Source organism: Xyrauchen texanus, chromosome 45 (genome assembly GCF_025860055.1).
Source record: "Xyrauchen texanus isolate HMW12.3.18 chromosome 45, RBS_HiC_50CHRs, whole genome shotgun sequence".
Classification (NCBI taxonomy): domain Eukaryota; kingdom Metazoa; phylum Chordata; class Actinopteri; order Cypriniformes; family Catostomidae; genus Xyrauchen; species Xyrauchen texanus.
In genome coordinates, this window is record NC_068320.1 from 3,089,454 (window position 1) to 3,112,312 (window position 22,859).

General features: G+C 40.1%; 1 protein-coding gene and 1 long non-coding RNA gene across 4 annotated transcripts in view; one reads left to right on the top strand and one right to left on the bottom strand.

Moving 5' to 3' along the window:
• Positions 1–3,873: 3,873 nt before the first annotated feature.
• LOC127637791 (uncharacterized) lies at positions 3,874–7,438 on the bottom strand. The gene is made up of 3 exons (XR_007969776.1): positions 7,296–7,438; positions 7,009–7,187; positions 3,874–6,668 (listed from the first exon to the last, which is right to left on the bottom strand). It is a non-coding gene; the product is annotated as an uncharacterized LOC127637791 (long non-coding RNA).
• Positions 7,439–7,765: 327 nt separating this feature from the next.
• The window catches only part of zbed4 (zinc finger, BED-type containing 4), a 35,586-nt gene continuing 20,492 nt past the window's right edge, over positions 7,766–22,859 (top strand). The window contains exons 1-2 of one of the 3 annotated variants that reach the window (XM_052119052.1): positions 7,783–7,878; positions 21,233–21,324. The gene's annotated coding sequence lies outside the window, so the exon portion shown is untranslated. Of the gene's footprint in view, positions 7,879–16,112; positions 16,201–21,232; positions 21,325–22,859 lie in introns of those variants that run through there. The other 2 variants (XM_052119051.1, XM_052119053.1) reach the window with 2 other exon arrangements.

A 22,859-nucleotide genomic window follows, 5' to 3' on the forward strand; every position in this document is an offset into this window, starting at 1 on the left:
AGGTGCACGGTTCGGATAGGTTCGAACGGGGCACTCTTGAGTGCGTTCAGGACCGTGGCCAGGTCCCAGATCGGCACCGAGGGGGGGCGAGGGGGGTTCATCCTCCTAGCGCCTCATTGGAAACGCATGATTAGTTCGTTTTTCCCTAATGAACGTCCTTTATCAGGATTGTGTGACGCCGCTATGGCAGCCACATAGACTTTGAGCGTGGAGGGTGTGCGGCCCGCCTCCAGCAGCTCTTGCAAAAAGGCGAGTACACTTGGTATCTCGCACGATTTGGGGTTCAAGCTCTTGGTATCACACCAGTCTCTGAACACTTTCCACTTTTGGGCACTCGTGCCTCCGTGATGGTTCTCAAAACTCCACTGGGGAGGTTCTCGGGAACCCGTTCAGGGGCCATGCATGGAGGGCCCACAGATCGGGGCGGGAATGAAGAATCATCCCGTTGGCCTGCCTGAGGAGGTCTAGCCTCAGCGGAATCGGCCATGGGGCAGATTGCATCATCTGCATCAGTTCTGGAAACCACGTCTGGTTTTTCCAGAGAGGGGCTACCCAGGAGCACTGCACATTTCACTTCCCTGATCCGACTGATGACCTGAGGTAGCATCGCGATCGGGGGAAAAGCATACAAGGGGCGGCTCGGCCAGACTTGGGCGAGCGTGTCCGTGCTCTTTGAGAAGAAAAGGGGGCAGTGCGCATTTTCCCTGGAGGCGAAGAGGTCGACCTCCGCCTTGCCAAAGGTTTGCCATAACCACTGAACCGTCAGGGGGTGGAGAGACCATTCTCCTGGGAGAACCTTGTCTCTGGACAGCATGTCCACTCCCTGGTTCAGGACGCCTGGCACATGCGCTGCTCTCAGCGAGCGCAAGTGGTGCTGTGACCATGAGATGAGCTCCCTGGCCATAGAGTGCAGGGAGCTCGACCTGAGTCCACTCTGGCGATTTATATACGATACTACCGTCATGTTGTCCGTTCGGACCAGGACGTGTTCGTTTTTCAGGTACGGAAGCAGGGCTCTGAGAGCCAAGGCGACCGCTTTCATTTCCAGACAGTTTATATGTAGGCGCTTTTCCGGGTTTGACCAAAAGCCGGAGACAGGCCTGCCCTCGTAAAGGGCCCCCCATCATATTTTGGAGGCATCTGTCGTGATCATTTTTCTCCGTGTGTTCACGCCCAGACTCACGCCGGTTCGATACCTGTCGACGGCTTTCCAGGGCGTCAGGGCTTTTATACAGCCGTGATTTGCTCTGATTAAAAAGTGGCCCGAGCGCCATGTGTGAGTGGGGACACGGCTCTTGAGCCAGCGTTGGAGAGGACGCATGTGCAACAATCCTAGCTGGAATACAGCTGATGCCAAGGCCATGAGACCGAGCATCCTTTGAAATCGTTTGACGGGGGCGCACGCGCCTGGTCTGAATGATGTTGCAAGGCATCGAATAGAGAGTGCGCGCTCTGATGAGAGGCACGCCGTCATCTGCACTGAGTCTAGCACTATTCCCAGAAAGGAGATATTCTGGCTGGGGGATAGCACGCTCTTTGCAAAATTGATTCTCAGACCCAGGCATTCTAGATGGCTGATAATCCAAGATCTGTGCGTCGTTAACTGACTCTCTGATTGTGCTATGATTAGCCAATCGTCGAGGTAATTCAGTATTCGCACTCCCCGCTGTCTCAGGGGGGAAAGTGCTGCGTCCATACATTTCGTGAATGTACGGGGGGCCAATGATAGGCCGAATGGTTGTACTGTGTACTGGTATGACTGTCCCTCGAAAAAGCGAATCTCCCGAAAAGGCCTGTGATGAGGCGCTATCGGAATGTGAAAGTAAGCGTCTTTCAAATCCACTGATAGAAACCAATCCCCGGGGCGAACTTGCGCGAGGATATGTTTGGTCGTTAACATTCTGAACGAACGAATCATTAAAGCTTTGTTCAGATGTCTGAGATCTAGGATGGGGCGGAGAAGTTTGGCCTGATAAACTTGTAGAACAGCCATGGAATGAAGCGCTGACGCAGCTTGGCCGGCGGCGGCGTATGCGTGGCCGGCGAGAGCTGAGGTAGATCGGCAGGGCTTCGAGGGATGAGAAGCTTTGGCTTTCCATCTAGCGGTGGAGGGTGGGCACAGATGGTTGGCCACAGCCTCCTCGAGGGGCGGGGTTCCCTCATAGCCTCTTTCTCTCGCGCCGTCCACCGAGGAGAGCGAGGAAGAAAAAGAAGGCTTCAGGCGAGCAGAGTGCGGGGCTTTCCACGACTTTGTGAGTTCGTCGTGAACTTCGGGGAATAAAGGGGAGGGTCTCTGTTGAGGGGCCTGCCGGCGCCCCTGCAGGAACCACTCGTCCAGCCGGCTGCGGGCGGGTTCTTCCGGAGAAGACCAGTCGAGCCCGAGGTCTTCTACGGCTTTGGACAGGATGCGGACGATCTCAGAGTCCATGCTGGTGCCCTTGCTCGTGTCCGCTAATGTCGACGGCCAGTCATCGGATGCAGTGTCAATAGAAAGGCTGTCATCCTTTTCACTGTCGTCCCCTGACGCGCCGAACGAGACAAGACCCACCGCTCTGTTGGGGGGTGCTGGTCCGCCTGCGTGAAATGGACTGGCGGCGGGGAGATCTTGGGTAGTGGTGAAGCACGCGGGGACTGGCCCGGCGTGACGTCACTGAATTCCGCGTGCTCTGGCAGCCTCTGTGAGCGGCGCTTTTTCTTGCGCGGCTCGAACGGAGGAGACGGCAGCACGGTGGAAGCAGGCTCGTTTGCGGCGAAGGCGGCAAAGCGAGTGCGTAGCTCGGCGAGGCCCAGGGAGTCACATTCGGGGCATCCGCCCTGAATGAGAGCAGCTTCTGCGTGGTCAGGTCCCAGGCAGCGAGTGCAGATAACGTGACGGTCCCCGTCAGGAAGAGGGCCTCTGCACGAGGCGCAGGTTAAAGGCATTTGGAACAATGCCTCGAAAATTGCTCTTTTACTTAAATCAAAAGCATCGCAGAGGTGAACACTTGTAAGTAAAAAAGGATATCAGTGATGCGCGCCAGATGGCGTAGCAGAAGGCTTCGAAGGCGGCTGAAGGCGTCGGCGTCCTCTTAGCAGTCCTGCTGTAGGCTTGTCAACGGCGGGCGAAAAGACTCCAACAATCCGGAGGATCCAGCGAAGAGAAGGTCTTCGCTGAAGGAGATTAAATCTAAAGAACTCTCATGACGGGGCGCCTAATATATAGCCCTAGCCACGGCCATCTTGGCGGGCTCGGAGCGCGCGCCCATTGGTCGCGCGTTCAGAGTCGCCCCTTCATTGGTTCGAGCAAGTTGCCGCAGCACAGCCAATGACCGAGCTGCCTCGCTCATTGCTGTATGCTGTGCAGCTGCAATGCGTTTTACATAAAGACTTCAATATTTCTCGAGAAACTGAGTTTTCCCATAGCGTAAGCTACTTACGCAATAGGAGAGACCTCTCGAGAGGGAACCCCAGTATGTTTACTTTAGTGGATGAGCAATGGACTCTAAAATCTAACTAAAATCTCAGTATTACTTCCAGTATAGCGCTTGCCTATAGCAAAGTGTACTAGTGGACAAACTGCATCGCAAACAATGATTCATTAATAAAGTATTATATAGTTCAGTATTGTTAGAAAAATAAACACACATTATGTCATTATAGTAATGATTTCAAGAGTTTAAATATCGGACGAGCATTGCCGTGTTCCGATGTCATACGCAGGGTGAAACAACACAAGCTATTTGACATACATTGTCATCTCTCTCTCTCCATCACTGGCAGCATCAACCAGCTATGCAGTTACTTGCCTCCTTGTCAACTATCAAAATGGCCCCTAGTAAAAGCATGGGCTAAGGATTAAAGTAAACCTAGAAAAAACACTTATTGTTGGGGATGGATAAATTTGCTTTTATTTGTACAAATGTTAATAATGTAAACATGTAAACATAAATAACTTTGATACAGCGTTACCTGCAATGCAGTAATGTAAACATAAATAACTTTGATACAGTGTTACCTGCACTGCAGTAATGTAAACATAAATAACTTTGATACAGTGTTACCTGCACTGCAGTAATGTAAACATGTAAACATAAATAACTTTGATACAGAGTTACCTGCACTGCAGTAATGTAAACATGTAAATATTAATAACTTTGATAATTACCTGCACTGCAGTAATGTAAACATGCAAATATAAATAATTTTGATACAGCGTTACCTGCAGTGCAGTAATGTAAACATGTAAATATTAATTCATTTGATACAGTGTTACCTGCAATGCAGTAATGTAAACATGGCAGGTCATCCTTAGGGGATGGAAGTCGGCTGGAGCACCCTCATTTCAAGAGTGATCCATAGAGACGGGCAGGGTGGCGGCATTCAAAGAAATGGCATATAGAAGGCAGGGAAACTCACAAGTTATTTAATAAAAAATGGGGCAGCTATTTGGTATTTTTGGAAGGCTCTCGGGGAGGGGAATTGGAGAGGGATGTGTAGTTTTAAATGTGTGTGATTTTTATACATTTTGTATATATATACATTTTTTTATTTTTTTTTGTGCGTATTCTCAAGTTGGACCACAGAGATATTTGTTGAGGGTCAGGGTGGGGTTGGGGATTGGGAGGGCAAAAGGTAATAATGCGGGTTAAATGTTGATTTGCTGTATATATGTTTGCTTTTCTGTTTCATGTATCTGAATCAATAAAAACTGTTAATCAGAAACATTTCCAAAAATGTTTGCCAGTCCAAATGTTGCCAATCCAGCGATGCACTCTGGTCTCTTGTGGCATGCTGAATCTTGTGAGCAGTTTCCAAAGTTACAGCCAGTGACCTCATGTTTAGTAGTCCATAATGGCTTTGGACAAACAAGCAGACAGATTGGTTAAAGCTGTAACCGACAAGGTGTGGCATCTTGATGGGGAGTTATGTTGTGGGTTGTTGCTACTGACTGTTGGTATGATAGTACACTCCCAGCCTGAAATTTACCAAAGGCAGAATCCACCAATGAATCCTCATTGGACATCTCAATTGTGGTGACTAAAGGGGCTGCAGCGCTGGTCACTTGGAGGACTGAGCAGTCAGGCAGCTTGCTGATAACAACTCTGTAAAAGGTATTCAAGAGATGAAAAAGTATTGGGCAGGGTCAGAAACTGAGCAAAGTCAATTCCTTAGTTCCAGATAGTTTAAATATCGATGTCAGGAAAACAGTAGTTTGGTCGAACATTGCTGAGATCCGATGTCATACGCAGGGTGAAACAACACAAGCTGTTTGACATACATTGTCATCCCTCTCTCCATCACTGGCAGCATCAACCAGCTATGCAGTTACTTGGCCCCCTAGTTAAATCATGGGTTAAGGATTAACGTAAACCTAGACACTTGTTGTTGGGGATGGATAAATTTGTTTTAATTTTTACAAATGTTAATAATGTAAACATGTAAATATAAATAACTTTGATACAGTGCACTGCAGTAATGCAGAAAAATTCCTTAGTTTTAATTTGTTGTCTGACCTTTGATATTTTTCATTACAGTTTATTTCCATTTCTTAGTATGGGTATGGTATAGTATGGGTTTGAAGTATTTTACATAAATAGATGTCATGCTGTGTTTTTATAAGGTTAGAAAAAACATGCCCTCATATTGCTCTCAAATACCCCAGAAAATCAATTCCAGGCAAATATTGCTCCTACATTTACATTTATGCATTTGGCAGACACTTTTATCCAAAGCGACTTACAGTGCACTTATTACATGGAGCAACCTGGAGATAAGTGCCTTGCTCAAGGACACAATGGTGGTGGCTGTGGGGATCGAACCTTCTGCTTAACAGTTTACTGCTTTAGCCCACTACGCCACAGCTAATAAAAACATACATTTTTGACACTGGTATTGGGAAAGTCAATTTTTTTTCTCTAGGACTGATCTCATCCAGTAAGTCTTTGTAAATTATGAGTATTGTAAAAAAGGTGGAGTTTATGTAAAGTACTGCATTGATGAATTGGTGTTGCTCCTTAATAATAATAAATAATAATAATAATACATTTTATTTAAAGGCGCCTTTCTCGGCACTCAAGGACACCGTACAGGGATACATAAGACATTTAAAAGCAACAAAATTAAATAAACAACAACATTAAAAAAACAAAAAAAAGAGGTAGAGCAATTGATATCATGTGAGATAGGCATTTTTGAACAGATGTGTTTTGAGTTGCGATTTGAAGAGGAAAAATGAATCGATGTTTCTAAGTTGGGGTGGTAATGAGTTCCAGAGATGGGGAGCAGAGCGGCTAAATGCTCTGCTCCCCATAGTGGTGAGACGGGCGGGGGGGACAGACAGGTGTATGAAGGAAGAGGATCTAAGGGAGCGGGTGGATGTTGGACCATGGAGAAGATCAGACAGATATGGGGGGGCAAGTTTGTGGATGGCCTTGAATGTTAACAGAAGGATTTGAATACGGAACTGGACCGGGAGCCAGTGAAGCTGTTGAAGAACTGGAGTGATGTGGTGAATAGAGGGGGTTCGAGTTATGATGCGGGCAGCTGAATTCTGGACCAGTTGAATCTTATGAAGGGATTTGTGAGGGAGGCAGAAAAGGAGAGATTTGCCTTAACCCCTCAACAAGTTTCCACTCTTTGGGTCTTGCAGACAGGACCACCATTTCACTGACAGGACTTGGCTTGAAGCCCTAGGAATACAAAGGGGCCATGTTAAATTCATTATTACAGGATATAATCTGGAATACTTGATTCTAGTAGGTCAAATATTTCTGAATAATTACTGTTTTCCATAGAAATGCTGTATAACTGACCGATCATCTAGATTCTAGAAAATCTATGTATCCTAGAGTGGTGCTTGTGTTCTGTCTCACATTAATGCTCTTCTCAAGTTAGCGAATACAATAATTTAAACTCAGATCATGTCCATGGATTTATTGATATATTAGATAATCCCTTAATAAAGTTAAATAAAAAATAAAATGTATTAATATCATTCTTAAAAGCATTTGATAATTCACATCAACTTACCATTGTTCTGGGTTTGTGCCAGCTCTGCTCCCTTTCAGTAACTTCTGTATGTAATGAGCGTGTAATTCAGACTTAAGCTCAAATGCATTTTTTTTCTCTTTTTGAGTGTCCTCCAACTCTCCATGTGGCTTCTCTAAATTCCTGTCGCCCTCACGCTCATCTCTCCTGTCACCTTGATCCTTACAGAAAAACAGTATACCTAAAAATTATAACTAGATAGATAAATAAAAAAAAATTAAAACATAGGTATGAACAGTCAGAAACTGAGTTTGCATGAGAATACTCACCCTAAAGGTTGTCGATGTAACTCGAAACATATAATTTAAATCCCTTCTCCTTCTTACTGTTAGGTGTGACAGCTGACTGCCTCACAATGCTATTAACATCGTTAACAGTAGTCCGGGGAGTTCTTGTAAACATTGAGTGTACAACGTCATCCTCTTCTGCGCCATCTTCATATGGCTTCCGGCGCTGGCTGCACCGCATGTAACTGAGACACAATGCGGAAGTGAGTCCATACTGCATTGTTGTTTTGTAGTTTTCTTTGTTTGTGGTTGGACGAATGCGCATCCAAATTCAAAATACTTCGTGTCTTCATTGACACGATCAAAACCTTGCATTTATTCGGAATACCACAACATCCGGTGGTCTTTTAACCGTTTAGTTTATTAATTCCGCCAACCGTCCCGAAAGCCCTATGACGTCATAGAGACCATTGCTTCCGTTTGACGCCGTGTGGCGCTACTACAGCGCACTATTTACTGCACAGGAGACAAAGCAACCAACTCAATTACCCCACTGGATAAACCATACGCTTTATTTAACTATTTCGCAACCGAAACTCACTTAATTCAACCTCATGACACAAAGGTAAGTAATGCTATCTCTTAATTTACACTGTCTCAGACAAACACATGCAGGATTTAAGTTTAGATCTAGTGACCCGGCTGGTTCTACGAGCTTATCTGTTTTGTGCTACCAGGATCCGGTTCTGCCTCATCGGTTTATGTCCCGTGTGGCCTAACGTAACCACACCATTGAGTTGTCACCAAGCCCAATGTCTTAATTTTAAGATCGTAAATTACTCCAGACATTTAAAGTCTTAAGAAAAAAGTATTTAAAATTAAATCACGAGAATTACTAAGAAGTTAAACGAGTCACCTATATCCATATGGCAGATGGGTAGCGTAAAGTGTTTTCCGGTTGTTTTTGTCTGCAAGCTAATGCACTAGCATGTGTCGCGCGAGCTAGCGCCTGTGTAGTCTCGTGAGGTCGTGTGTTGATGAGGAGGTCGTGCAGCAGCACAATTTAATAACTAGAAACACCTCGGACCAATTTTACGTTATTTATTTGATATTTTTATCTAAATATACTTATAAGTACACTTTGAACTATTTGGGGTTAGTTTTTCTTGTCCAGTGTATATTTTTGTTTATTCATTGTATGTCTGCTGTAAAAAAATAGTCATTGTGTGTATTTGGTAAAGTAGAGAGCTGACCGAAAATTTTAACTTTATTAATCCGATTGCTTTCTCTAAAATGTGTACGTATGAAAGATAACTAATACAAAACAGTCCAGAAAGTATTGTTACCCCAGTGTAATGTTCCTGTGGTTTTCTTGAATTTAACAACTGACTGATACATTTGAACGTTATCTGATTTTTCGTATATACGAATTTTTGTCCGCAGTCCATTCAAACAAACTTGTTTTTTTTTTCTCCGTATCTCTCCTCAGTCATCAACTATCTACTTATCTACCACCGAAAACGTAGGCAGCTGACTTGCTTTCTAATCAGTTAATGGCTTAACTGACAGCTGTTTTGAATGAATGGAACTATTAAGGAAACTGGTCTCCGAACAGCTTGAAAAGCACCTTATTTTCATCCTGCCTCTGTGTACAGCCTCCGAAGGTAGCAATGTCCTGGTTTTGGCCCAGCACCGGTTTCGTGGTCACGCCTAAAAATCTATTGCCCTCTTGTGGTCTGAGGTTTTTAACTGCCAACTTATGCGAGCTCTTGCAACGCAAGAGCTCACATAATGTATGTACAATGGGACAACGCGTTGGACAAGCGCTCACTTCTGCATTTGCATACATGCGTGAAGTATGTTTTGGCCTTAAGTTTTGCTTGACCGGAGTTTTTCTCTGTTCGTTTTATTAAAGTAATGATAGATTTTTCAGTGTGAATTTCACGAGTTTGACAACTGGCAGAATATAAAAATTTACGTTTCTAGTTTTTGTATGACTATCATGGGATCGCTTACTGTACATATTTGCAGCTGTCATACAGCATCTATAGACAATCTTATTTGAAATGGTAACATTTTGTCCTACAGCCTGAAATCAAAACAGAATAATTTAAATTTTTTTCCAACTTAAATGATAAATGTTGCCATACAATAACAAAGGCCGTTCCAAAAATATATAAAAGATGAAAAACTAATAACAAGTTTTGAAAAGTGATTATACCCCTTGATTTAATACCTTTTAGAGCTACCCTTTGCTTTAATTATAGCTGTCAGTCAGTTTGGATGTGTCTCTACTAACTTTGCGCACCTAGATTGGGAAATATTTGCCCATTCTTCCTTGCAGTATTCGAGTTCAGTCAAATTGTGTGGTGAGCAGCTATGGACTGGATTTTGGTCAGGGCTCTGACTCGTCCTCTCAAGGACATTGACCATCCTATCCTTAAGCCACGGCAATTTTATAAGTTTGTTTTTGGCTTGTTTTAGGGTCATTGGCATGCTAAAAGGTAAACCGCCTGCCCATCTTTAGTTGTCGAGCAGAGGGCCACAGATTTTCCTCAAGAATTTAGGTGTATATTGCAGCACCCATTTTCTTTTCAATCCTGACCGTTTGTGCAGTCCCCACTGAAGAGAAACACCCCCACAAAATAATTTTGCCACCACCATGCTGTGGTATGTTCTGGATGGTGTGCTGTGTGTTGTTTTCTCCATATAAAGTGCTTAGAGTTCAGTCCAAAAATTCAAATGTTGTCTCATCTGACAATAAAACTTTGCCACATGGCTTTAGAAACCTCCATGGTCAGATGAGACTTTTTGGACTGAATCAAACACAGCACACCACCCAGAAAATATCATTACCTACTGGGAAGCATGGTGGTGGCAACATTATGTTGTGATTCTATTCAGTGGGGCAGTTGGCCAAGGATTGAAAGGAAAATGGATGCTGCCATGTAGGGGAGCACAGATCAATTGGCCACTGATCTTAATTGGCCAATCGTCATCTTAAGCAGTGTTGCCAACTATTTCTCATGGGAAGTCGCCAAAGGCTTTGCTGAATGTAGCTAAATTATGTGATGACAGCATTTATTACATAAGACGTAAAATTTACATGCATAAAGAGATTGGTGTAAAGAGCTTCCATCATATATTATTTTTTTTTAATTGAACTAATCATTTTACTGCTAATCATTACTATTATATACATGCGTATATGTATATAATAGTAATGATTAGCAGTAAATATAAAATAATATATTGCATAATTGAACAAAGACGAGCTGGTTCAAAATATCAGGACCGTTAGCATTATTATACATTATATTCAGCATTATTTAGAGTTTACTATAGTACAATCATCTAAACTCTGTGGAGATTTACTCTCACGCTAAAAAATCTTATCCCGGTGCTAACTGTATTACATGAGCTGCACAATGGATTACATTGAAACTAAAATCGTGATATGATGTTGCACACTTTAATCCAAAGTAGTGCCCGACCTGGTTTATCAGCCGATATTAGCCTTTCAGCAATATATCGCATTGGTATATATGTTTACCGATATGCGCAGATGTAAACTTTTTTCAGAACATATAATCCAGAAAACAACGCTTGAATTAGTGTTATAATGTAGTTTGTCCAGCAGAGCATACTTTGACGCCATTGTTTACAGAGCTGAGCTGACGGTGGTTCTGAAGACAGTGCAGAGTTAAGTGGTGTCTTCACGGTTAGTTGCTAACTAGTTTGTGAAATACATATTGGAAAGTTAATAAAGAATGACCCAATCATGTCACGCATGTTTATCGCCTCGGTTTGCTGTTAGCCAGCTATAGTTTGTCAGTAACCTAGCAGATTGAAAGGCAAGCATCAGAGTATATATTTGCAGATCAGCAGACAACATTTAGGTGGTGGATTGTGTCTGTTGAATGTTGATTTCACGCTATGTTGTTATGTAAACATGTATTCACCAATCTGTTTTGTTCAGGATTCGCAGTTTGGTACACCGTTCAACCGAATAATTCCAGTCATTGCATTTACAAAATGTAGTTTTTAAGAGTGATTTTCCACCGTTAAAAGTTTCCCCTGAATTGTATATAGCAGAATATGGTGTAACGACGCTGTTTATCTCTTGGCTCTGCAGATGTAAATGCTTCTTGTTTTACAACCTGCCCCTAATTGACTGGCAGTATTAAAATAGTCAGCATTTGATTATTACTAAACAGTACAACTGATGTTTATTTAGCTCTTTATTTAATTGGTCAGCATTTGATTAATACTAAACAGTACTGATGTTTATTTAGCCATTTATTTCATTTGAATTTATTCTTTATTTTAATGGTCAGCCTTTGACTAATACTAAACATACAGTACTGATGTTTATTAAGCTATTTATTGTATTTTTATTCTTTATTTTCTCAGTGTTATTTTCTTGAATTTGTTGACCATGTATAATAATAATAATGTGAAATATACTTTGATTCAAATATTTAAGAAAGCAGCCTTCTGAGTACCTTTGCATAGTCATATCAGTGAACAATCCACATAGAAAAGTTCTGTTTTCATTACAGCTCAAAAATGAACTATATTGGTCACCATATCGGCAATCTGTGAATTTTCCCCATCTAAAATCGGTATTGGTCTCAAAAATCCCATATCGGTCGGGCTCTAATCCAAATGATTGTGCTCACTTTCTCCATTGCGATCGGTTTGATTGACTTTGGTGCATGCGCTCACTCACTCATCAAAGTTTAACATTTACGAAATACGCAGAAATAGGAGCTTAATTTTAAATTAATAACATGTATACATTATAAAACATATCTTATCAGTAAAATATAAGTGATGCGCTGAGAGAAACAACTCTCGTGCATCAATCAGCATATGCTCTCTGTCAGAGTAGGGCTGGGCAATATGGCCAATTGTTATTACGATAATCTTATTCATATTGTTCGATATTGATATTTATCACGATATATATTTACACATTGCACTTTTTTTTTTTCATTTTTTTTTTTTCAAAGTTGACGGAAGAAAAGAAGAGAAAATTAATTCTAAACCGTCAAAATAGTCTTTACAAAACTTCACAGGGGGTCCAGAGGCGGCCAAAGCAGTTGGGTCTGCGGGATCTTTTACCAATTTTACCGTCTTTTACTGTTTATCAATTGAAAATTAATGTTAAAAGATCATCTGTTTGTTCTGAAGCATCATGACAGCAGTCCAGTATTTGTTGGAATATTTTTACATTCAAATGAAATATTTTTTATATTTCTTTAGATTCAGATACCCAAGTATGGGCCATAGAAGCCCTTGTGACTGTGGAATGATGCTGAATGTGGGTTCAGGGGTGTCCCGAGAGAAAATGTAGAAAATGTTTTTTTAAAAATGTAAAAAACATTTGTATATTTTCATTAAAGTGAGAGACTGGTCTACCAACTAGTAATTTTAGTCTTTCCTTATTCATTCCAGACATATAATTAATTTTCACAAAATTAGAACAGAAATCGATTTGTTTATTTGATTTGTTTATTATTAAAGGCTTGTAACATGCTGATTAATAAAGATACATTTAGAAGGGAAAAACGTTATGGTCTAAAGGGTGAAACCACGTTAACTCATGCGGCGCTTCATGTCTACACGCATGCAGGGAAAAGAGGCAACGCGTGAGGGACAGGGCAGAAATGATGCATGTTTGGTGCCAGAGAACAATATTCAAGATTACAGCACAGAAAGATCAGAGCTGTTGTCCATATCACTGTTGTTCTGTCGCGCTCTTCACTAGAGATGATGTGAGGACACAACCGTTGTCATGAAGTCTTGGGGTGCGGATGGAATCAATCCGGTGTCTGATGTAATCTAATTGTTAGCAAGGCAGCTAGCATTAGCAAGTTCATCTGGTCTGACCCTACGTTACCACTGGCGCGTTGTGAGAGAAGCTGAGAGCGTTTTCAATTCATTCCTATGAAAGCCGAGCGTCATGCTCGCAAGGTGGATCGTAGGATTGGCAGCAATGCGGAGCAAGCTCTCTCCTAGCGCCTTTGAGCGGATTTCGTCTGCCCCAGTGGAAACGCAGCCTGAGAAAGCCGAACTGCTTGTGTTTTAGCGACACGCAGTAAATATCGATATCGTTTTATCGCCCAGCCCTATGTCAACGTAGGCTACGTGATGCAGCAACTGGTCCTCAATAAACTCTATGCTTATTCAAATCTTAGTGTTTGTAAAGTGCTCTCTTGCACTGGACAACTTGGGTCCTGTTTGTTCTGCTTCAACTTGTCTCTGTTGTCTTTCAAATGAGTTCCACCATGCAACACGTTTTCACTGGGCTGTAAAGAGACATCAATGACAGGGCTTCTCTTTGCTTACTGTAAATGAAATTAGTTGTCGACAATTTCCATTATAGATTTTATCAATTAGTTGTAGCAGCCCTAGAGTAAAACGTCTCAAACACCCTCACAATGAGATGCTCAACAACACTGCATTTATCAGCAGACTGTTATTAGGAAAAACTCACAAATTTCAAGTTTTTCCTGAGAAAAATGTGTTTGTATTAAAGTCATTTTAATTTGAATAGCACTTTTCATAATGCACATCGTTTTAAAGCAGCTTTATAGAAAATCATGCCTTAAAGTTGTAAAGCCCCCAGTTAGCAAGTTAAAGGTGGCGTGCCAAAGGAAAAAAAAATATTTCAATAGTTGGAGAAAAAAAAAAATGTGAGGAACCTGACCTCTGACTTGGCATTATATGTACATATTATAATGTTTAGCGGTTTGAGCCAAACCGATCGACACAATACATTTCTATGCTCTCTTCCCCCAGTTTCACTTTGCATGTAAACTTTAGCAGTTTACCGCCTTATCCAATGCAAGCATGTGCTGTTCTCATAGCCATTTACATTTTGAGCAGAGCATGGAGTAAGTTGCTTTTTCTAGAGCTCTGGTAGAAGTGCAATGATTTCAGATTCAATTTGCGGATACAGTATATTCAATAAGCCAAAAAAAGTCATGTTACTGCTAACGTTTTGACAGTGACACTCAAGTAATCAGCTATGGCAGCGAAATGTAGAAAATTCAAGTATGACTGCTCTGCAGCTTAGCGACAGCTCAAGACAAACCTCCCCCTCCCCCAAAGGCGGACTCAGGGTTATTGAAATGGAGATGCTAAAATCCTAAATCCTTTCTTTGACCGAGATCGGCTCAATTATATGATCAAAAAAGAGGGTGGTGCGGGCTGAGGATTTCGATCAGCTCAAAAGTGTGTTACTGAAATATAATATGTTTAAATACACTTAGGTTGAATAATATACATCTGCAATATGCACCAAACCTGACCGTGTGTATGGCAATATCATGGACATGGGAGGGCTGTCAACATGGTCAGATGAAATTATAATGCTTGAAAGCCAGTTAAAGTACATGGAAAAGAAGAATTGAGTAGAAATAATGTGTGGATCGTGAGGTAGCCGAAACACTGGGCTCGAGCAGCACTACTGCAGTATCTAAGCTAGGGCTGGGCGATATGGAGCAAAAAATATATCTCGATATATTTTGCTATATCTCGATATACGATATATATCTCGATATCTTTACAGGAAAAATAACCCCCCCAAAAAACTACTGCAAAAACAAATATGCCAAATACCACAGTCCTTTTTTATTAAAGTGCAAAGAGGTAGGCAGTTCACGTAAGAACAAAGTGCTTCTTATTATTTAACTGTAAAATAAAGGAAGAAATACATATAGCCTTTTCATTCAAAAATTAAACAACTCAACTCAAGGTAGGCAGTGCATATATAAGAACAAAGTGCTTCTGCGACATTTAAGAAAAAAAAAATCCCTGATTACATAAATAATAGTAATTTAACTGTAAATTAAAACAAATAATATATATTGCCTTTTCATTCAAAAATAAAACAACTCAAGCTCATCTTTGCATTAACTCTGTTGTAGCCATCAACAAATAGCCAAAAAACAAGTTTGCTATAAGCTTTGGTTGGCACCAACTTTCGGCATTCACGGCAGTAGACATCTGTCTGCTGTTCATCCGACGCCTTAAAACTGAAGTATCTCCATATAATGGAGCCAGTTGTCCTTTTTCTTTAGACGAGTTCTGCCTCCGGGCTGGTTGCGGGCGACGCCATGTTGAATGAGACAACACGCGAAGGGAGGGGGAGCAAAAGCAAGGAGGCGGGAGCGAGCACAGCACAGAGAAAGCAAGCGAGCAAAGTGGCGAAATCAGAATTGAATATAAACAATATATCGATATATACGATATGTCAAAATTCATATCGTGTTTAAAAAATATCTCGATATATTTTAAATATCGAGATATCGCCCACCCCTAATCTAAGCTACTTCAAGAAATGCTGCAACTGAAAGGGAGATACAAAAATAGATCGGTCTCATTGCAGTCTTGCACCCAAATGACCAGTAGGGAACCCACGAGCCATCATTTCCCTTGCTCATTACCAAGACCTTGAGGAGATTCTGAAGAAAGCACGATAACTGGCGCGGTAAAAGATCAGTCGATAGCCATTAACCACGATTTCATGGCAAGTGCAGCAAAGGCCAGAGCAGTGTTCAAGAGGTGAAAAATTGGATCCACAACAGCCCAGATGTCTGGTATGGCCTACCCTGCCAAACTCCGGCTCACATTTAATGGTGAAGAGAGTTCCTTGACCCGGACAAAGCCATGGACTTTGTAACAAACACCATCATAACAAGGACATAGAGACTTGAAAGTGAGGGAATTACTGAATCATATATCAGCCTAGTTTACATGGATCATAGCATTACATGTTTGTGGTTTATTTTATAACAGACATTTTTGTTTAGTTTTACTTGCATAAAACATGTTTCTACCAGAGTTTAAAGGTACTTAAATCTAACTCTATCATTAGACTATGCAAGTGACATTTGTAATAGGAATTCAAGAACTGCCCATCAAGTCTACATTTGAGGTAAAGGCTTCAAAGCATTACTGTATGGCTTAAACCTTCTTGTTAGTTAAGAGAAGAGATTACATTTTTCTATTTTTTGAAAATTCAGAATGATTCGATTTACAATGATATTCGATTAACATTTCGATTTAGCATTTTAAAAAAATGCATTTACAGGATTCTTAAAATTCTCCCCAATGTGTCTGGGCAAGGAAAAGACAAAATACATATGTTTTCATATGTTTGATATCGATATTTAGCACGATATGCGTTTCATACCATTATGGGGCAAAACTGCATTTTAAATGTTTGTTGGACCTTAAGAATGAATTAAACATAACTTGTTTGTTTACAGGTATACTTCAGAGGGTACGTTACCTTTAAAGTATACTCATTTAGGATTTAATCCTACGTAAGGTGTGTTACCTTTTTGATAAAAAGTTTCTTCATCTGATGTTTGACTCCACTTAAAGACTTTCTTGTGACGCTCTGTAGGTGGCGGTAATGCACCATAAGCTGGATTTCCAACTGCAAATAACCAGCACAAGAACACTTTCTTGCCTTTGAACGCAATGGATCATGATAAAAACTTTAACTTAATAGTACATAATAAACAGCAATGTAGGGATGTAACGATTCTTGATAAAAAACCAAACTGTACGGTTCACCACCCACGGTTCGGTAAGCATTGGCACCGCGGTTCACCTCAAGTTTAATGACTCATCTGATGCACGTGGTTTGGCGAAGAAAACAAAGTGTCAAAAAGCCAAGTATAGTTCCAACCTCCCCTAATACCCCTGAATGGATCTGGAAAATGGATACGCTTCACATGTTTTTCACGTGGGTCAACTTGATGACATCACAGTTCTGCACATGTTGTGTGTAGTTTAAAATGGCGACCAGATAAAATGAGCCTCTGATAGAGAAGCCCCTGCATCTCCTTTCTGGGAACATTTTCTTTTTGCTGTGAATTACAACAGCGATGGTCAAAAAAACTTTTTCAAAACGGGCACTGTTTGCAGACATCTCTCGACGCGAGTGTTTTATACTGGTAAAATATCAATATAATTAATAAATTACACCAACATCACCTAGGGAAAGATGGCACAAGGCACGCACAGAGGTGAGCTGAAACTGCACAAACACTTTTTTTTTTAATCAAGCTTCTGTTAATCTTCTGTTTTTAATCAAGCAGAGTACTGATTCTGACAAATATGAAACGATAACAAAAGCACACAGTTTATGACACTCGAGCTGCTTCTCAACATCCCTTCCCTTTTTTAGCTAAGGACCCTAATGAAAATGAACCATGGTTATATTTTAGTAACCATGACTGTAATAACAATGACTGCTGTCACCATCGTTGTCTTAGCAGAAATCATGGTTATGATTAGAGCTGGGTATCGTAAATTTTTTTTGGATATCAATACCGGTATCTTGACTTAGATACGGTTCCTAAACGATTTTCGATACTTCGGTCAAAAAAAAAAAAAAAAAAGCTCTGCAGGAAAATGACGAACAATGGTATTAGCGCTGGTTGGACGCTAGGTGGTACTATGAGATAGTTTTAAGTAAACATGGTTAGGGTTAAGCTTGCACAATAAAGCAAGACATCTTGATTTCAAACTTTGAACTTTATTTTTTATTTATTTAAACAAAGTTCAAATGAAACCGGAAAAAAAATAAGTGCATTTAAAATGTGTTGTTCAACTTTTTGAAAGATGGTTTTATAACAGTTGTCAACATCCCTCTGGCAAAGAAGTTTCATCCGTGCGTTCTCTACCCTTCGGGTATTTCATTATCCAGGAAAATATATCATGTGTGTGAATACATTTGTTTTGTTCCCTTCTTCACAATATATATATCCAATTACATCGGAAACCTCGGGGCTGAGGGATCAGTGAATATTCTTGCTTTATTGATTTTGCATTGAAAATTTAAATAATTTATTTAAAAAACTTAAATCAATTACATTTCTAAATTCAAATTGCACTCCAAATGAAATGAAAAAGCAAATAAATAATAAAGTGATAAAATTATATATATATATATATATAACACGTAACCACCTTTCCATTTACCGTCAGCAAGAATCCGTCTCAACATGCAGGCGGAAAATTACTTGCACAAATGAAGACCTAAAAACTTTATAATTAATTATAATGATGATAATAATAATCACTGAAATATAAATCATGGTTCGAGGTGAAAGTGTTTTTGTATTATTTGATAGACAGAGTTGCGTTCACAATAAACTGTTCTGTGGAAATAAAGTGAACTGAAATGTCTGAGGTCATTTGCAGCACTCATAAAAAATACAAATCGGGAGGCAGAAACAAAGTGTGAGATCTTTAGATGTGCATGTTCCACGAGTAAACCGCCTCGTTACAAATTTTAAATGTCACTGTCAAAAAATGTTGCAGACCCATCCTGTACATTATTTAATGATTATTTAATGATTATTTCAATAGCTTTGCAATATAAACATCATAAAGTATGTACCGTAATTTCCGGACTATAAGCCGCAACTTTTTTCCCACGCTTTGAACCTCGCGGCTTAAACAACGACGCGGCTAATATATGGATTTTTCCCGCTTTCAAATTTTATTTAAAAAAAAAAAAAAAACATTCTGTGACGTGCTCAGTTTTTTGGCGGCATGAAGCTTTCATTAGACCAATGAAATTGCCGAACGGGTTAAGTTCAAACAACTTATTTGTTTACTGTTAGATTAAATCGAGCGCGCTCAAACTTCCCATCATTCTGATTACGGTAGTCATTTTATCACCCTCAAGACACGGAGAAAAGCATATGATGCAGCTTTCAAGTTGAAGGCGATTGATTTGGCTGTTGGAAAAGGAAATAGAGCTGCTGCACGGGAGACGTTGGAAACAGCAGCGTGAGGAATTGACTCAGTGCAAAAAGACAACTAAAGCTGAGGCTATTCAACTCCGACACAGAAGGAGATGACTTCAGTGGTTTCATGTGCACAAGAGGAGGAAGATGATAGTGACCAATGACTTTCTTGCTAGGCTACTGTTTACTGCTAATTTTTTATTTTTTGTTACAAGCTGTGTGTGGCAGCGGGGGCGTGGTCAAGCGCCCGTCCGGGAGAGAAAAGCGGTAAGGGCGCTAACACCTGAGCTAATGTCTAACACCTGTGTCTAATTTCAGTAAGCGTGGGGAGAGTGGCATAAAAAGGCAGCAGAGAGAGTGTGAGAGAGTGAGTGACAGACACACGTCAGTCTAGTGTTGGCGCATAGAAGATCAAGAATTGAGAAACTATAAAATTGATTGTAAACATTGCTGTGGCCATTAAAAGATTTACCTGGAACATCAAGTGCCCTGCTCCACGTGTCCTTCTTGGGAAAACTGTCACACTGGCACCAGTAGTTTTCTACACTTAATGTAAGCGCCCTTACCGCTTTTCTCTCCCGGACGGGCGCTTGACCACGCCCCCGCTGCTACGCCGTGTTTCGTTAAAGCTTATTTATTTTTGTTACAAGCCGTGTTTCGTTAAAGCCTGTGTAAAGTTCATTTGTTTCAATGTACCGGTAGGCACCTGCGGCTTATAGACAGGTGCGGCTTATTTATGTTCAAAATAATATTTTTTTTAAAATTCAATAGTCCGGAAATTACGGTACAGTTGAAGTCAGAAGATTACATACACTGTATGTACAGGTTGAAGTCATTTAAGCTAATTTTTTAACCACTCCATAGATTTCATATTAGCAAACTATAGTTTTGGCAAGTCATTTAGGTCATCTACTTCAGTGTTTCCCAACTTTTTTCTGCCATGGCACACTTTATACAACTAAAAAATTCTACGGTACACCACTATCCCACATAGGCTAACCATCATCAGTATTTTTCCTTTCATTTTTCCATGTTTTCTGTCTGTCATAGTGCCGTTTACTTGTAATGTTTGAAATTTGGCTATGCAAAAAAAAAAAATGCATTAGACTTTCTTATTGTTCGTCATATTGACTGACAGGGTCGTAAAAATTCTGTCATAATCTGTTATTACCCATCATTTAAATTTTCTTATTTTAAAGATAAGATATTTAATAGCTTTTATTTTCATTCACATTTTCAATTTTAATCATGAATTTACAGGACGATCATATAGCAGATTATACATTTATTTATTTATGAAGATAACAGACGAACAACAGAGACACCACATGAAGCAGATTAATGTTTTTCCCCGCAGTGACAGCGGAGGCCACTAAAATATGAACAACGCAATAATACTAAAAAAAAAATACGATTAAAATATGAACAAAACACACAAAAAATGACTCAATCGACAACTGAAATCTTCCTCCTGGTCCGCATTGACTTAAACTGGGTGCTCACCTCGCCTGTGCGTAATCAAACGCATAACGGGAGACTGATGCCGAGGCAATTGTCATTAGATTTTGCGTCTTTGTCTCGGACAGACGAGTTCTTGTGGCAGTTTTAATTTGGTTCTGGAGGCTGAACCCTGTGTCAAGCGCCGCATCGCCCTCCACATGACAAGAGTTGCAGAAAGCATCACAGAGGGGCGAATTTACAAGTTTATCACGTAAAAAGCAGGAGGTGTGCAAAATAAACATTGAAAACATGTAATTAAAATTATTAAAACTAGTTAAATTAGTTCAATAACTGAGGTCTCTGATATTTGAAAATGATAAGGTAATATTTAATTAAAAGAAATTATGAATTTCAAAATTCTAGCAATTTAAAGGCAATGCTACCAAATACTAACAAAGTATATGTAAACTTCTAGTGCTGGGAATGTGATGAAAGAAATAAAAGCTGAAATAAATCCTTCTCTCTACTATTATTCTGACATTTCACATTCTTAAAATATAGTGATCCTAACTGACCTAAGACAGGGAATGGTTTCTACGATTAAATGTCAGGAATTGTGAAAAACTGAGTTTAAATGTATTTGGCTAAGGTGTATGTAAACTTCTGTCTTCAACTGTACAATACAATAATATGGTAGCCTACCATACACATTTTTATTGGCATAAAATGCAACACTTAATTGTATCCAATATGTAACAGGTCCCGGCTCTGTCTGTCTACCCACCAAGGGATACTTGGCCTGAGGATCCCCGTATTTACACACACCAGCGTACACACTCATACGTAAGAAGGTACACACTGCTGCCTCTGTTACTTCATGTGCCCAGAATTATTTTCAGCACCTCATACTTGATAATAAGCCACAATGTAAAAATTCTCCAAAGCCCCATCAAAAGAAATATCTTAAATCAATTAAAACAATCCCAGTGTCTGATAGCATTTCTCTAGGAAACACCTGTCAGATGCAGAAAATGAGAAATGAAAGGTGCACTCAGTTATTTGATGCACCTTTAAAGTCATAGGCAGACAAGGTTCACTGCTCATCAAGTAGTAGAGGAGTCTGTGTCCAAGTTCATAGAAATGTGAATTTTACATCTACAGCGACCCATAAAAATAATGAATGGAGATTTATAATGGTAAATGGAAATGTAGATGGTACGGATTAGGGATGGGCATGAGTACCCGAGTACTCTGAAGTGAAAGCAGTGAAACAATAATGAAAATGCTTGACGTGACTTTTCACTGAACTCGAAACTACCTGACAACTAGACTACGTATCAAAGAGGGGCCTTATTTTTAATTCTGAGATTGATTACATTGCCATTTTCAGCAGTACCTTGATTGTCAACAGAGACGTCTCATAGCAACCAATATGATAAATGATGTTTCAATGCTAACGTTTGTTCTACAGGTTTACGTTAATCAAAAGAACGTTTAAGAAAGTAAAAAATCTTTCTCTGCACACGTTTGCTAAACAGGTTTTATTGTCATTTCTGCCATAGAGACGGCGCTCTACACTCTAAAGAAGCGTGCACATACACTCACAAAGTGAAATCTTTCAAACATCTAGAGGGAGCACAGCTGAATGTAACAGAATGCAGGGTCTTCAAAACTATTTCAACTTAACACTGCATTTTAAATAGCGATGATTATGGTGTTGCGTAAACCACAGTTTGCAGATACACAGTTTAGAAACAGTGCTGCGCATTTACTAGGCTTATTGCATTAACCTGAAGGAAGAACGAAGACGCACATTCTGATCATTATTTCATTGAATTGACCAGTGAGACTTCACATGATGACAAAATATTATGCATTCTATTTTGATTTATGTCCTCTTTTGTTCTTATTGTAACAGACTACATTATAAGATCCTATGTTAATAAATAGGCTTTGGGACAATGAGACACAATGCAGCAGCCAAAGTGTACTCCTCCTCTGCTAGCCATTCATCATATTTGCGAATTGATTAATACTTTACTGCTAAATTTGAACTACATACAATAACAGATATAAAAATGAGGGCTGCACTATTTGCACAAAGTCATATTGCCATTATTTTGAAAAAGTATTTTTAAAAATATCGCAATTGCGATTTAAACTGTGATTATGAAAAAATATATGGTTTTTCACATGTTCAACTGCCAAAAGGCTACTGGAATTTATAAATCTCTCATATTCATTTTTCATACTCAAATTTTACCCATCCATGTACATTGGATATAAAAAGTCTACACACCCCTGTTAAAATGCCAGGTTCTGGTGATGTAAAAGATTGAGACCAAGATAAATAATGTCAGAACTTTTTCTACCTTTAATGTGACCT